The sequence below is a fragment of the Melospiza georgiana genome, chromosome 8 (genome assembly GCF_028018845.1).
Source record: "Melospiza georgiana isolate bMelGeo1 chromosome 8, bMelGeo1.pri, whole genome shotgun sequence".
Lineage (NCBI taxonomy): Eukaryota > Metazoa > Chordata > Aves > Passeriformes > Passerellidae > Melospiza > Melospiza georgiana.
In genome coordinates, this window is record NC_080437.1 from 8,556,361 (window position 1) to 8,572,503 (window position 16,143).

Below are 16,143 nucleotides of genomic sequence, written 5' to 3' on the forward strand. Positions count from 1 at the left end.
GGAGCTGCAGGATGCCCCTGCCAGGACTGGGGCTTGAACCCCTTTGTGTGGCAGGTGTGGATGCAGAGATAAACTGGAAGCAGTGGTAATCTTGCAGGAGTGCTGCTTTAAAGCAGGGCTGAGCTGAACTGTGGGGGTGTCTCTCCATCAGTGAAGAGTATAATCAGGCGAGGGTGGCTTTTGTTGCTGAGGGAACCCTGAAACCTGAAACTTTCTGTCTGGTAGCATGTGCTGTGGTGGCTCAGAGCAGTGTGAATGCAGCACAGCTGACCAGGGGGGACATAAACTCTGTGACAGCTGGCAGCTAGTGGCACATCTTGGGTGGCACAGATAAAAAAGTAGAGGTTTTTGCTGTTACTGCATACTCTTTAAGTCTGTTTTTATCCAGAAGAATGCTCTGAATAAAAAGCCATTTTAAAATAGGATTAAGAAAGGACTGTGCTATGAAAATGTCCAGCTATAGAACCTATGGTATTGGCTGTGACCTGCATTCACTGACTATTGTGCAATGCAATCTGTGTGGGAACCTAGAAATAGGAATATGAGCATTTCCCCTACTTAATACTTGCAGAGGATTCGCCTTCAGTCTAAGCATTGGGCAATCATGAGAGGAGATTGCTCCCTCTGGGAACTGAGCCCTTTATTCAAAATGTAGTTCAGCAATTGAATTCAAGAAGAATATCCATTAGCTACCAGTAATAGCACTCGTATCCCCTTTGCTGGATCCCAGCTACTAAACTGAAAGACATTAAAATGCTGCAAAAGCCTGTGTTGAAATGGGACCAGGGACATCATTTCAACATCTAAAATGTACCAGTTCTGAGTGAGAAAGAGCTCTTCAAAATTCATTCATCAGCTGAAGGTTAGCTGCTGCTAACCTAGAGGGGAAGTAGTAATCTTTTGCAGAATATGCAGAGATTTTCAGGAAGATTTGCTAATATGTCTGTTTTCTCTGGCTACTTGTGTTAGTGAGTAATGGGACTAACCTGAGCCCCCATGTCATTTCAGAACAAAGACTGAGGGGTGTGAGAGGGAGTATGGGACAGAAAAGGCCCTAGGGAAAGAACTCTTAAAACTTCTCCCAAAAATGTTTCGCTTTTATTATCATAAAACATAAAAGCAGTAACTGAAACATAACAAGCAGTTGAAACATAAAAGCAGTAACTGAAATAAATGATTGTCTAAAACTTTTACCCTAGTGTAAAAATTCTGGAGTTCTACCAATGGTACAGTTAAATATTTTGTTTAATTGGAATTGCTGTTGAAATAGATGGATATTTTTCTTGTCTGTATCTTAAAAAGGTGAAGCCTTACTGTTATTTAATTTGTCTTCTCATTATTGGGTTGGTGAAGCTTTTATGTGTGACAGTGGGTATTTCAGTGTAACTGGTACTGGTTGGCATGTAGTGACTGTTCCAGGTAATGGGAAACTTTGGATATTTCAAATTCCTTCTGACCATGGAGCAAATAACAGGGTAGACCTTGTCTGGGATGCTGATCCTGGAGCCAAGCTCTTTACAGTTGGAAAGTGATTAAATTTCTTTCCTCAAAAATGCTATCTCCACTACCTGAAAAAGTGGTATAGCAGGCAACACTGAAGGTGTTAGGTCAGGCTTAGAGGTGCCTGTTCCTGGGTTTCCAGACAAAACCAGTATTTCACAAAGCACCATTCACAGCTGTGTGCATCTCTACATTTCACACTGCATTTAGGCCTGGCTATTTCAGCACTACTCAGCAGGGTAACCATGGGCATGGATTTGCACTGGGTGCTTTACCTGCACTGTGGGCTGCCCCCATGGATCCCTACATCTGTGCTCTGTCAAACACTGCTTGTCTACCAGACAAGGCACACAGGCAGCAGTGTTGTAGTTCTGTCATTTACAGAAGCTTCAGTGTAGCCTCAAAGTAAATGAGGAGATAATGAATCGAGAGCAAGATGAGTCCAGCTTATGAAAAATGTCATAATTCAGAGGACTCTGTACTTTAGAAGTACTTTTGTGTTTGCAGAAAGTAAAGGTGTATTCCACTTTTCCCCTCACCACAAATCTGCAACCCAAATCCCTCAGCTTCTAATTTATCAGAAGAGATTTTATAGATAATGTGATAATGCTGGGAAACTCGATTATAAAGCTGTCAAAATAACACTTTTTTCCCTAATGCGAATTCTGGGTAATATGGAAACTGACATTCCTGGGGAATGTAAGAAACACAGTAAAGAGCTGAGTTCTTGTTCCTTTTGAGACAGACACTCTGTGAAGGGTTGCTCCTCTGATACCAATGCTCCAAGGATTGATTTGCTTGGTTTTGTTGTGCTGCAACTCTTGAGTAACCAGAATTTTGTCTGAAACCAGAATCTAGGGATTCAGACATACCTACTAGAAGCATTTCACTGCTTCTTTGCATATTTTACTGTGCAGTCTCTTGGCTATTAGGCCACTGACCTAAGGATTCTTTAACCTCTGTACCTCTAAACCAGCTAGTTAAATTCCTGGTATATATTTCCCAGGTGCTGTGGATGAGTGTACTCCTCCCTTCCTCTGTGCATTCTCTTTACCAGACTTTGCAGTTTCCCAGCTGACAGAAAACTGCACAGATCCCAGCAAACACTGAATACTGGACTCTTGTCTAGCTACCTGGAGTTTTCTAATGCTTTTAATAATGCAGGTTTCAAAGGTACTGCCATTTCTCTTTGTACCTTTCCAGTCTTTTGTTGTGTTTCTTACAGTTCTTTGGGAATCAGTCAGGAGTTCAGTGCTTTTAGCTGCTCTGTAATTTCTTCTCCAATCTAATGTGCAGCTTGGTTTACAGAGAGCTGTAATAACTGCCAAAGCAGCATATGTGAGTGACATGAACAGTATTGTAGTGAGCAGCCAGCTACACAACCAGCTTAATTCATCACTCACTATGGGAGAGTGACAGTTTAGCATATGGCCAGTCTCTTCAGATGCTGCTTTATTTCAAATATATTTAGGACTCTTTAGTTCTTCCATTTGGGAAGTAGATTGGAGTCATAAAGCAATTTCTCCTAAAGCTTTTTGACTGGTCTTTGGTGGTGCTCAGATCTCAAAGTCAGAGCTGAATTAATGGTGCTCCTTTTATGCTCTAGGAGAATGGCAAGATGGAAACATGCATTATTCACTAGGGATTGTAAAGACCTCTTCAGGTACATTAAAGATGGATTGTTGAGTGATCTGTGTAATATTTTGCATAACTAATAAATTAGAGCCAGGTCAATGTTTGTAGAAACAGAACCTATTGTTTGTTTAGAATTATAGCCAAATAATTGCTGAAAGGGTTTCTTGTTTGTCTTTGTAGTGAGAAAATTGTAATGAGTTGTTCAACAATGCTGTTTGACTTCTGTTTTTTTACTGGTTATTAATAAAGCATTTTGTATTCAAATGAAATCTTTATCCCAAGATTTAAAAACTCAAGACATGATATGAAAAAAAATTATTTTTCATTACTGAGGTTATTGTATGTAAGACATTTGTTTGTGAAAGGGAATACCCTGAGCTACTTGTATTTTCAAATGAATGCAGAGAATTAGCTGATCTTTAGATAGATTGTGCTAAAAGTAAGTACATTCTGAATTTCCACCATTTCAAGATAATTGCTATGTTCCTACTGTGACAAAAACTAAAGCAAATGTTGAGCTTAGTTTCTTAAAGGAGTTTTAAGTAACTTGTAGAAGAGTAGTAGAAAATGAGCAGTCCTAGGCAGCATTCTCTGTGAGACTGTTTCTATAATAAAGTTGGGGTTTTTGCTCAGATGATATTCAGTCTGGCCAATCAGTGACAGTAGAGCACATTCTTATTCCAACTAAATTTTGCCACATTGCATGCTTTTTTCACAATGAAAGCAGAGATGTGTCTGGAATTTAAAGTTTGGCTAAGTGTTTTGTAGTGGATATGGAAATTAAACACCTCACAGTGAGCAGCTATACTGTGGGAATGCATAAATACTATTTTAAAAAATCCAACCCAAGCAAAAACCCGACCATAAACTCCAGAAATGAAAAAAAAAAACCCACCAAAAACCCCTTTGCTTTTTGTCTTAACAGCTGGGCTGATCAAATAATCTCTGTATATTTCAAATAGGTTTAGGAGAGCAAGTAGAATAATGCTCATTGCTGGAATTGTGTTGGCATTCTTTTTTGATTCTTACATTCCTTGTATTTTGAGCCGGGGAGTTGGAACAGATGGACTTCCATAAAAAGCCAGTGCTTCATTAGATTGGCAAGTTCAACTTCCTGCTTTTTCACCTGAGGAGCTGAGCAGTTGGATAGTCCTCACTCTGTAGAGATCCAAGAATGGTTCTGGGGCTTGTGTCCTAGCTCCATGATATCTGCCTGGCCTCCTTCCCAACCCCTGCCAAGAAGTTGTTTATGCATTCGTATCTCCTTGTTGGAAAGCATTTGGTCAAGCACTGTCAGTGCTCAAGTGCAGAGCACAGAGATGCTTAAAAGGAGAGTATGCTGCAGACCATGGGTCTGTCTCTAGACTGTTGTGGGTTTTTTTCCCCCTTTTTATTTTTTTTCTATAGACTTCATCTTGTATCTCTGTCTCTCTGTAGGTTTTGGCAGAGCTGCAGGGATGTCATGCTCTCTCTGGTGCTGTGCAGGCATTTCCTTCTGCCTGGCATCTCAATATTTCACACCCTTTATTTTTTCTTTTCCTTTTTGAGGGACTTAATCTTTTGCCCTATGACAGTGTGTGGATCTCCTCAGAAAAACTGGGTGAACAGATTTACAGGACACACAGATTTAGGGTTTTTTTTTCATGTAAGACCTTGGTTTATGCAATATCTGTGTGACACAATGAGACATCATTCGATGGGATGTGAAACATTTATGGTGTCATTAGTCAGCTGAAATTTGTACATTTGTGCCTTCATAGCTCAGAGAGTGATGCTCCACTCTGTATTTTCTGTAAGGTGTAGTGAGTGCATTCCTGGGATCTTTGCTGCAGAGTGCTCATGGCCTTTGGACTGCTCCACAGGAGACCCTACTGATGTTATCTTTGCATTTAAGCACTGTGCTTTTGTACTAATACAGAGATTGTTCTGTCTACCAGTTTTAACTCTTCAATCTAATTTCTTTATTTTTAGATATACCACAAATTCTACCCTCCAGGAAGCCCTAGAAAGGTAAACATTAAAAATCCCACTTTTGCTCATTCCCTGGGTTCTCAATGTTTAAGCAGTGTTTGTTTAGGTTTTATCCTCAATGTACTGTTATAATGCTGAGCTTACCACTGGAAAACACAGAATGCTACACAGTAAAATTTTTGGGGCTGCCTGATCTTTTTGAGTACTTGTAGAGAATGTCTTTATCTCCAGTCTTATACTTTTGGCCTCACTATTTTGGAGCCTTTTCTAATTAACCTATGTTGCTGCTGTGTCCCACATGATAGATGTTGCTTTGTTTATATGAATAAATAAGCAGCAGCTCTTCACATGAACCACATGGAAGACACTCTTGTTTAGGAGAGCTGCTTTACACACCTTTGATATAACAAGAACCTCCTGACTAAACACCACTTGCCACAGAGTTTGCTTATTCTTAAACAAAAATCCTCTGTCAGTTCTTTGAGCTGTGCTCACCTGTGGCTGAAAGCAGTTTTGCTCCATGTCCATGCTTGGAAAATAGCAATTATACAGTTTTATCTTAGTGTTCAGCCATGTCCTTATCAGTTGAATGTGCAACTATTCATCCCTTTGAAGGCAAATAAAGGTGTGTTATACTCTTATGCCGAGTGTTGGCATTTGAATAATTATTCCCTTTCCCTCTAAAATACCACCTGGAAAATGTGTGAGAAACTTACAGTTGGCAAATGTGCAACTCCCTCCTTATTCCCTTGGGTTTAGTCCAGTAATCTTCTGGTAGACACCACTTTGTTATGTCAGGTTTGAATGAGGTGAACAAAATCACCAGATTCCAGGATGTTTTGGACAGCAATTGATTTGCTACCTCTCTCATTTTCTTATCCCTCATCTGTTTGTTTGGGGTTTCTTTTTTTCCCTTCTGCCTGGGTGTCGGTTTCTCGGCTGTTTTATGGCCTGGAAAGGCCCGGGGTGGCCTTGGGCAGCCCGCGCTCCAAAGGACGAGGAGAGACTTCAGATCTTTTCTCGGTGTTTATTAATTGTTTATCTAAAAGATTTTCCCTTGGCCCAACAGAGGTCTGCACAGCAGCCAGCCATGAGCACACTGAGAGCCCCCAGGGCGGTCACTTATCTTTATACTCGAAATTACGTATACAATATTTACCTATTTTCCCCAATGCCTTTCACCCTTATTGACCAGTGCACTTTTAGTAATAACCAATCCCAAAGTGCCACCATCACCACAGAAGATGGAGGCCAAGAAGAAGAAGAAGAAGGACAGGACACGCCCCAATTCCTCCATCTTACTTCTTTAGACCCCCTGTACAGAAATCCTAAACCCTGTGTCTTACACTCTAATTAACTTATCCCTTCACCATTCACCCAGTGAAATCCTCCCATCCTCATACAGGTGTCGTCTCCCATGTAGGATCAAAGTCCAGCCACCAGACACTTCTGGCAACATTCCAGGACTCCCGAGCCCCCCAAGGGTGGTCTCGGCCACTCTGCACCTCTGTCCTGAGGTGCTGAGATCCCACACCTGGGTAGCATTTTTCTTAGTTGTGTTCCTTGGCATATTAAAAGGCAAGAAGGAGAATGAGGCATACTTCAAGGTATATTTCCCTGGTTTTGTACTGCGAGTGGACATAAGTTGTTCCTCCTGGTTATCACTGTCCTCCACAGAAGCCAGTGTGAGCACTGGGGCTGTGGGAGTCAGATGTTCACAGGCTTGCACCATCATCTGCTCAGGTGCTTATGCTGATTGCATATCTCAGCTTTGCCATTCCCCTCCCTGGGTGGGGAAATTGTTTAATAGAATAAATGCCTTTTGTTGTATTGATGCATTGCTCTTCTTCAATAAAACCGTTTGTCTCCTACTTATGCTTCAGATTTGCTGGACATAGTGACATGTTTATAAAGTATCAAGCAGTTCAACAGGCTTCAGTAGACAAGTCTGTCACGCAGTTTTCCATGCTGTGTTTTTATTTTGTGTTTTAAGCATGAATGTTTAAAAGTGCTCTGAGTTTTTCTGTTACAAACATTGTATGTGGTCATCCAAACTACTCTGATTCGGCTGAGAAGGATGAAGACCAGTCCTGCAGCTGCCACCATCTCAGCAGAGAAGAAATGTTCTTGATCATTTCCAAACCTCCCGAGCAGCTGCACTCAGCTCTCACACTGACACTGTCACATGAACTGGTACAAAAGTCTCTTGGCAACCCTGTTAGAACTTCAAAAATGTCATAAATTTAAATAAGGCAGGAATATTACAGTGTGAACTGGAAAGGAATTGGAGGCAGTACATGGCTGAAGCTGGCTCTATTTCCCTTTAATCCTTTTCCATGTTCTAACTGGGACAATCTCAGATGCCTTCTGCTGAGCTAAATGCGTGTAATGGAAGAAGCATGGCTCTTGTTTTTAATCTTCTTGGGGACTGGAAGCCCCTTTGAATGCTCTGGTAATCCACTTCCCATGAGAAAGGAGGGAAGAAAGAGGAAAGCCTGTTTATAACTTGCTTTGTTTCTTTGATGTGTTTGGGTTGTTTTGTTGGTTGGTTTGTTTGTTTGTCTGCCAAGGTTGATTGTATAATTGCTGGATTCTGTGCAACAAAACTTTTGAATTGAGGAAGCTGAATCTGGGTGCTGGCCTTGCACCTGCTGCAGAGCTGTGTAGTGAAGTCGTGCTGCCGCTTCCCTGTTGTGTTCACACTCAACCTGAAACTGAGCCTTGCATTGCCTGAACTGAGGGAGCAAAGGAAGGATTGTCCAGCAAACAGCCAGAAACGCTCCTGCTTAGCAATCATTTATCTTCTTTTGTTTTCTGCTTGTCCCCTTGTAGCACTGACTGGGGGACAACTGACTGGGAACTGCTTATAGTGGGAATCTCCAAGTTACATAGCCATCACTTGTAGGGGGATAGAATATAAGAAAATAAAGACAGTGTAGAAAGTAATCTCACCCCTAAGGAGTTGCAGCTGGGCCAATTATCAGAGATTAGGAGCAGGCCTGACTTTAACAGGCCACAGCTGTAACCAATGAAGAAGATGCTGTAAAAGAGTGGGGTGGTGTTAAAAGGGAACTGGAGTCAGTTGGTTGCTTTGTGAAGAAGGAATCAGTGCTCTGAGGAGCTGTCCACGAGAAACACCAAGCAGGTATGGAACTTTTGTGATAAGGAGGCAGCTGTATGGAACCCCTGCAGTAAGGTGACAACAATCACTGGCCAGGATTTCTTCCCAAGCCTTGTGCCCACACTGTCACCATGCATGAGGCCTGCGTTTGTCCCGAGTTCTGCTGAAATATTCAGTTCCTATTCTTGTTCCCTTGAGGGCTTAGAGTAGAAATAATCCAGTATGTGAATTACTGTATGTCTTAATAGCTGAGGAAAATACGTTTTCCTTTACATTTCACTGGCAGAAGTTTGTTAATGAGTTAGTTTCAGTTTTCTTGTGAGGAAATTAAAGTGGAATGTAAAACATTTTATAAATAAGGCAAAACTTTAAAAATATAAAGATATCACAAAATATTGTTCTTTAAACTGTATATTTTAAAACTGACAGTCTTTAAAAGTGTAATTGCTTTCTCTTTGCCTGACATTAAGGGTGTTCCTTTTATTGTTGTTCATAAAGTTATCTCTTACTTTTATACCTCTATCTTGTCATGACTCAATGCAAATTCCTGCATTTTACTTATTTCAAGAGCTTTGAACAAGCTAATGTTTGAGATGAGAGCTTTTTTTTCATTACTTAAATTACATATTTGTGTGGGATGAGAATCAGATGGCAGCATTTTAGAAACGTAGTTCACCACTTCAGTCTTTTGTGCCAGTTATCTGTCTGGTCAAGGCTGTGATATAAGGGCTTGGAAATTAGAGTTGGCATCTGTAGGCCTCTCTGTTTAAAGCTAAATTGAGTTAATAGAAATAGCCAGAAGTGAGGGCTGGAAAAAGCCAAACTGCAAGGCTGTGAGAGTTGGATGACAGAGGCATGAGGTGGCATTTGGGCAGCGGTGCTCGGCGTGGTGTGTCCAGGGCCATGGAGAGTAAATGGGCCTTGCAGAAACCCTGTGGAATGGCTGGGCTCTGTTAACCTTTGCATGGTGCTTGCTGATCCAGGTACATGCACTGCCAGGTCCAGGAATTTGGGAAATGCAAAAGTTGTTTTGTAGTTTTTTGGGTTTTTTTTTTAACCTTGAACCCAGCAGTTGTAAGAGTAACTGAAGAGCCTTGCGGAATCTCTTTGCAGGAATCTGTGGCATTAAAAAAAAGCCCACCAAAATAGTTTTCAGAAAAATATGATGACTTTAAAAACATAGTATTTTCTTACAGTTTTCCCATTTAATGTGTTATAGCTATGATCTGTGCCTGGGCAATAGATGGTCCCTCCTCCAAAATTAATTAAGTTTTATTGTCAACCAGTGGAAAGAAGAGAAATTCAGTGTCAGCATTGGTTCTCCAGCTGACAGTAAAACTGCTTCTGGCAGTGTGCACTTTGTATTGCCTTTTTATCTGTGTTCATACTTTGCTTGGACGTGCATCAGAGGTCTTTTGAGCTCCTTTATGAAGATAAAAATATAATGCAACTGCATAGCAAATGAATGTGTTTTGTGCTGGGTTTTTTTTTTGTGCTTATGGTTATTAGAAGTCCCAGAGGAGGCTGTTATTAACACAGAGGGTATTTGCATGTTCATGTTCTTAAATGCTACAACTAAGACTTCCAGTTGTAAATTAAACATTTATTTTGTAAAGTGTAAAGTTCTACTCAGAGCACTGCACTCAGACAGAGATGTACTGATTTGCAGGTAGAGTAGGGGCAATGTTAGGGATTTAGTTTTAAATATCTGGGCCTCACTTGATGTAAAAAGGACAATTTACTTAAAAATATTACAAAATTGTATGTAAATCATATGTGAGAATTGGGACAGGTGCAGTAATTAAATGGCATTTGCTAGGTGGTAAAGCAGAGAAATGTTCCACTGTTGTGAGTGTTTAAAAGCATTATCATAACTGAGAGTTCCAATTTAAGTTTTGTCTGCTGTGCAAATGTGAAAACTCCTAACCATGGGGGGGGAAGGAAGTTAATTTTTTTTCAGTATTCATGAGTATAAACCAGTGAGCTAGCACAGCTCTTTCTGACAGTTGAATATTGCTTTAGCTGGGAACTTACTGTACACTATTCCTTTCAGAACATTTTCATAAATACATAAATCATAAATTAATGGTCCTCAGCAAGACAGGCTGTTCTTTTAAGTTTTAGTTAGATCTGAGTTGTATTACTCCATGCAATCAGACAATCAAATAGTAAATAGGAAAAAAAAATTGCCAAGCCCCTTGGTAATTATCATGGAAATGTTGTAGTGGCCATCAATAACATCATAAATCAGCAGATTCCTACCATTTATTTTATCCTAGTATCAATGACCTGTGGTTTGGGAGGTTTTAACTTATTTGACCATTTAAAATTAAGTGTTTTCTATTGGTTGTTTCTGTATTCCTGCATGGTTTTTTTTTTTTAAGTAGGGATGGTACCCCAACCCAGTAGCAATTGTTAGCACTTTCTGCCGTTCTTTCAAACGGATTACCATTTTGATTTTTCCTCCTCTAATTACAAGTAAGTGTTTTTTATTTCCTAATGCAGCCATTTCACATGCAAAGTGCTGGGCAGGAGGTTTGTATCCCAACATACTTTCCTGGCTTCTGAAGCAAGGGCAGAGTGATGCCCCAGCAGATGATGGCAAAGCCTCTGGGCTGGCCTCCAAACTTCCATTATGTGCTCACTTTGCTCCAGCTGCAGCACCTGTTGGAGGAGAGGTAATAAGGGAAATTGAAAGTGCAAGCAGTGGCTGCTCACAGAAACAATCCCCAAGGACAGGGGCAGCCCTGTAACAAACCTGGTCTCTAGCACAGCATCAAGAGATCTCTCAAAAGAAGGAACTGGTGAAGTTTGCATGAAGATTCAGGGGTGCCAGTCACTTTGGGGCAGCCTTCTTTAGACAAGCAGATGACTTTGTAGTTCTTATGAACAGAAACTACCCTGAATTCTCACATCCTGTCAGCAGCAGAACTGCCTGGCTTTCTTGGAGTGGGAGACTGGGAACATCTTCTGTCAAAAACTGGGAGGGAAGCTGTGTAACTTTCATTGCAATTTTTTTCAGTCAGGTCAGAATCATGAAAGGGTTTCATTCCTTCCTATTATCCCTTGAGACAAAGCTGAGCAATGAGATTGCTGCTAATCCAAAAAGTGTGAGAAATTGAAAAAATATTGTTCCAGAGAGGTTTTTAAGAGAGGATGAACCCAAAGATTTGGAGCCTGTGAGGAGGAAATTCAGTCAGTAACTGCTCTGCAGTGGTAGTTTGTGACCAAGAAGTGATCTATCATGGGGGGCAAGAAAGTCCTGCTGCAGAAGGGGCTGAACTGGCTAGGAGCAGGAATGTCAGGGACACAATAGATCCCTTTATGGGACTAGAAAAATATGATGGCAACTCTCCTTTATGCATATAATGTAATTGGGTACTTGTACAAAGGGAAAGATGGAATTGTACTTCTAGAGAAATTCCATTGTCTGTGTTCAGCCTGATTACAATCAATCAGCCATGTGATAAGCTGTTACAAAAAGTGATCAATGCAGTCCATTTTGAATTTGTTAAAAATACTGACAACTTGAAACAGTTTTTGCTAGCAAATTCTTGCAGCTTGAAACGAAATAGTTATGTAAATTGGAACTGTTTCAGTGCTTCAAAGGTGTTGGATACACAGCATATGCTAAAAACTTACACTTTTCTCTACGTATGTTAATAATAATGATGTAGCCCAGAAGCATTTATGACCTCCCTTGGATTTTTAGAATCAGGTGGAGTTTATCAAATCACTCACTGATTTTGTAAAGGTTTTGAAAATGAGCATCTTAAGCATAACATTTCTGGCTAATGGTCATTGGGAATTTTGATGTAAGTTCAACTGCCTTCCTGGCAACAAAATCGTATAAATACAGTAAACCTAATTGTATAAATATAATGTATGAAATTGCTCTGAAGCACAAGGCCACAGGCAGATGGTGAAATATGAACCTTACTGACGCAACTTATGAGAAGCTGTTCCTGGTATTGCCTCCTGTTATCAGAACACAGTTTTTGGTGTTGAAGGCACTTGAGGTCCTTCCTGCAGCAAGGAGATCCTGTGAGTGTGGCTGTATAAACAATGTGGAAATGGCATGTGGACAATGTGTAAGATTTTGTCATGAGGAAAAACCAGACAGTTGAAAAGGTCCTGTAAACAGGAATGCTAGTTCATGTGGCCCAGCAAAATATGAAGAAAGTGGGAATATTTTTCCTCCTGGTAATGATCCACTGCATTGTTAGGGCTTAACTAGTGAGGTAAGTGAAAAGTAATACTGAAGCAAATTGTTTCAAGGTCAATGTCACAATGTCAGAGCTTCCAGTCTTTTCTTGCTGTTGTTTCTCCTGCTTAGAACAGAAATGTGTATTTAAACCAAACATTTAAAAGAAATTTCTGGCGCCTTTTTTTTTCTTTTACAGTCAAATTTACTGTTTAGGGTCTGCTTCTTTTGAGAACTTCAAGATTAATGACAGTGAAGTTCAAAACAGTGAGCAGAAATGAGAAAAATAGGGAGACAAATCTAAACTTAGTTCATAGTTGTTATAATAAAAATTGTATCCTTTAATGCTCTAGGTCAGTTTCACTTGTTGATGAATGTCGAGAGGTTTCTTTTTTCTAAGGTGCTTTCATGGCTGTAGTAATTCATCTATTTTGAGCTTGAAAAAAACTTCATGCTAATTTCTTGTGTGTAAAGTTTTAGAAAAGCAGTGTTTGTTTTGAGGAGGTTACACAGGAAAGTAAAAGTTGACCAAATATCAACTTGTGATCCTAAAAGTCATTAGGGAAGGAGGCTCCTTGTTATAGTAGTAGGACGTGAGCATTCAGGTTTGAATTAATAAGGAAAGATTGGGCAACCCTAAAAGTTTATAAGTGTTTTAGTTTTTCAGACTCAATCTATGCTGATGGTGTTGAAGCCAATGCCACTGTTCTTACTCAGGCCACCATATGGATTACTTGAACCTGTTGATTACAGGTTTTTAACAGCTTTGGCTAGAAAGCAGCAAATTATACTCTCATATGCTCCAGACAACACTGTGACTTTTATTTGCCATGGAAAATGCTACCAAATGTTGTGGTTAAATGCTCTTTGGAGACCTGATGAGTTGATATTTCCAAATATTCCTTGTGTGAATCTTGTTTGTTGTGACTGAGGAGATGCAGGTGATGCTTAGCAGCTCTCCATATAGAAATGAGATGATGGAAAGCCCTTGGAGAGGTGGATCAAGATAAGGATCCCGAGCTGGGGAGAAGGAAAGAGATTTTCAGACCATTGTTTACCTCTCCAGTCAGTTGAAGTTATCTGGGAGCCAGAGGTTGCTGTGCTGTTGCTGTCATACTCCTCTTCAGCAAACCCTTGACTTCCACTGGCACATTGAAGAGCTTGGATGATGCTTGTTGTCCTTATGTCAACTTTTCTTTTTTTTTTTTTTTTTCTGCAAAAAGCCTTGCAAAAAAAGCATCTTCCAGTAGATACTTAGGCCAGTACAATGGCTGAGACTCCTCATGGGAATTTAGGATGGGCTCTGCAAAAAATGCCCAAGAGAGCTTTATGTCCATAAATAATAGGGGATTATCCATAGATATTCTATGTACAAATATTCTCCAGTGGTCAATAATTATCTATATCATAGATTATCCATTATGACATAGATAATTAGCGACCACTGAAGAGTATTTGTACAGCAAAGTAAAATACTGTTTAGAGCCCTAGAGAAGAATGGTTGAATGAGATTGTAGCAGTGGATTGGTATTTGAGAAAATAAACAGTTTTTAAGTTTAAATTTTTGACCAGAAGGGCTTCCCTTTAACATTTTTGTGCCTTGGAGGGGCTGAAAACTTTTCTATATCCGCTAAATGTCTGGTGTTACCTGGTATTTGCAGCAGAAATAGCCAAGTTTTCTTTAGCCCTGCTAACCTGGTGAAACTGGAGGTTATTATCCCTTAATAGGACAGTGAGTTGGCAGTGGGATTGTAAGGTCTGGTGTAATGATCTTTTCCTATCTCAAATTTTGGCTGAGGTACTGTATCCTTTCAGGTATTTCCTAAAAGGAGTGTTGGACTCTTTTCAGAGTCTGTGGAGAGTCTGGAATCCCAGCACTGAGGTTTCTGCATGTAATGGCATCAATATTACTTGTTGTGAGTTTTGATTGCTGCCAGTTAAATAATACACTATCATGAAGGGTGCTTTTAAAATAAACCTCATTCTCCTCATCCCAGCTTCTTGGAGAGATCTGAGTTGTAACTATTGGACTTTTGGATTCAGGGAACATGCTTTCATTTCTGTTTTAATTCTCTGCCATCGTTCACAAGGTTCTTTGACTCCTGTGAAGCTCATTTATAGATTTTTAAGTGTTCTTCTACATTAGAGTTACTGTATTTTTCATATTTGTAACAGTAAAGATTAATCCGAAGTGAAAACGAGCTGGAATTATTACAAAGAGCTGTTGAGCAGCAACAAGGGTTATTTGTTTAGTGTGAATAATGAGAGGAGAGCCCTTTTCCCCCAGGGACCACCTTCTGCAATGTCGTGCTGCACAATTTCTTTCCTTGCAGGGCTGTTCAGCAGATTATTGGAGTACTTGAAAGCCAGCAGTTCTGGGAGAGGGTGAGGCTGTACATTACAAGGGCAGCACACAAACTCATTTCCATCTCCACCCTCAGTGTCCCTTCCAAGCTGCGTGGCTGCTGTCACAGCTGCACCTCAAGCATGGTGCGGATTATGACAGTCCTGTTGTGTTCTCTGCTCTCAGACAAAATTCTTTTCCCTTCCTGCTGCTTTCCTTCACTTCAGCAGTTCTGCAGCAGCACCACTGTGGAAGCTGCAGATGTGGAGCTCTGGGCCTTAAGTGCACATTGATATTGCTCCTGCATGCAAAGATGTGCATGCCATAATGACAAAGTGCATCTTGCCTCTTCTTGAGCAGCTAAAATGTTTTCTTTCTCCCACTTGCCTTCCGGCTGATAAGAGGAATTGAGAAATATATTGGGGATAAAGCAAACAGGCTGGTTAGGGCCATTTTGCACTGGCGTTTTTCCTTTCAATTTTTTTGATTCCTCCAAATCTCTTTAATTTTTTTTTTTCTGTTTCCTTAGATTTCCTGATTTTAAAAACCATTTAATCCTCATGATAAAGATTTTAGAATGTCAGTCCTCCCCCATGCTCAGCTCTGCAGACCATAAGTATCTGGCTTTGACCACGAGCCCCGTGCCCTGGTTCCAGACAGCAGGGACTGCCCTTGGTTGGTGTTCTCCAGATGCCCACCCAGCCCCTCCTCAGCAGCAGAGTGGGAGGAACTAAGAGGGAAAAGTTTGTGGATGGAGGTCAGGGCAGGGAGATCACTTGCCAATTACCATCATGGGCAAAAACTCGAGTTGGGAAGGATTGTTTTCTTGTTAAGATGGAAAAATGTGTATTATGACCAGTTTGATGTTTTTATTGCAGAAACCAGGTAAGGATAGAGTCATGCACACCTGCCTTCCCCCCCCACCTCACCAAGTGTTTCACTGATATTTTTGGTGGACTTTATTCCATAGTCTGAGCTTAAAGGAGAGGCAGTTTTAGGTTGTGCTTCTCCATGGTTTGGTTGTTATTTTTTTTTTTTTAATTTGTACATTTTAATAAAGACTCTTTTTGTCTAATTCCAGGTTTGAAAAGGTCCTTTGAAGTTCTTTAGATGTAGAAAAATTGAATTTATTGATGGTGTTTGTTTTAAATATTTGTAATGCGTGTTAGGCACAAAGCTGTGCATCATTATAGTGCTGTAAATCAACAGATTGTAGGAAGAAACTCTTAATTTGGTCTCTCGAAGCAAATATTTGACAGATCTTGATAGGTGGAAGTTGTTCCTTTTGAGCTGTGTGTAAATTAACTTCATAATTTTAATTAAAAGTGTGTATTTTTTATGACAGGCACAGACCCAGGGCATCCTCAT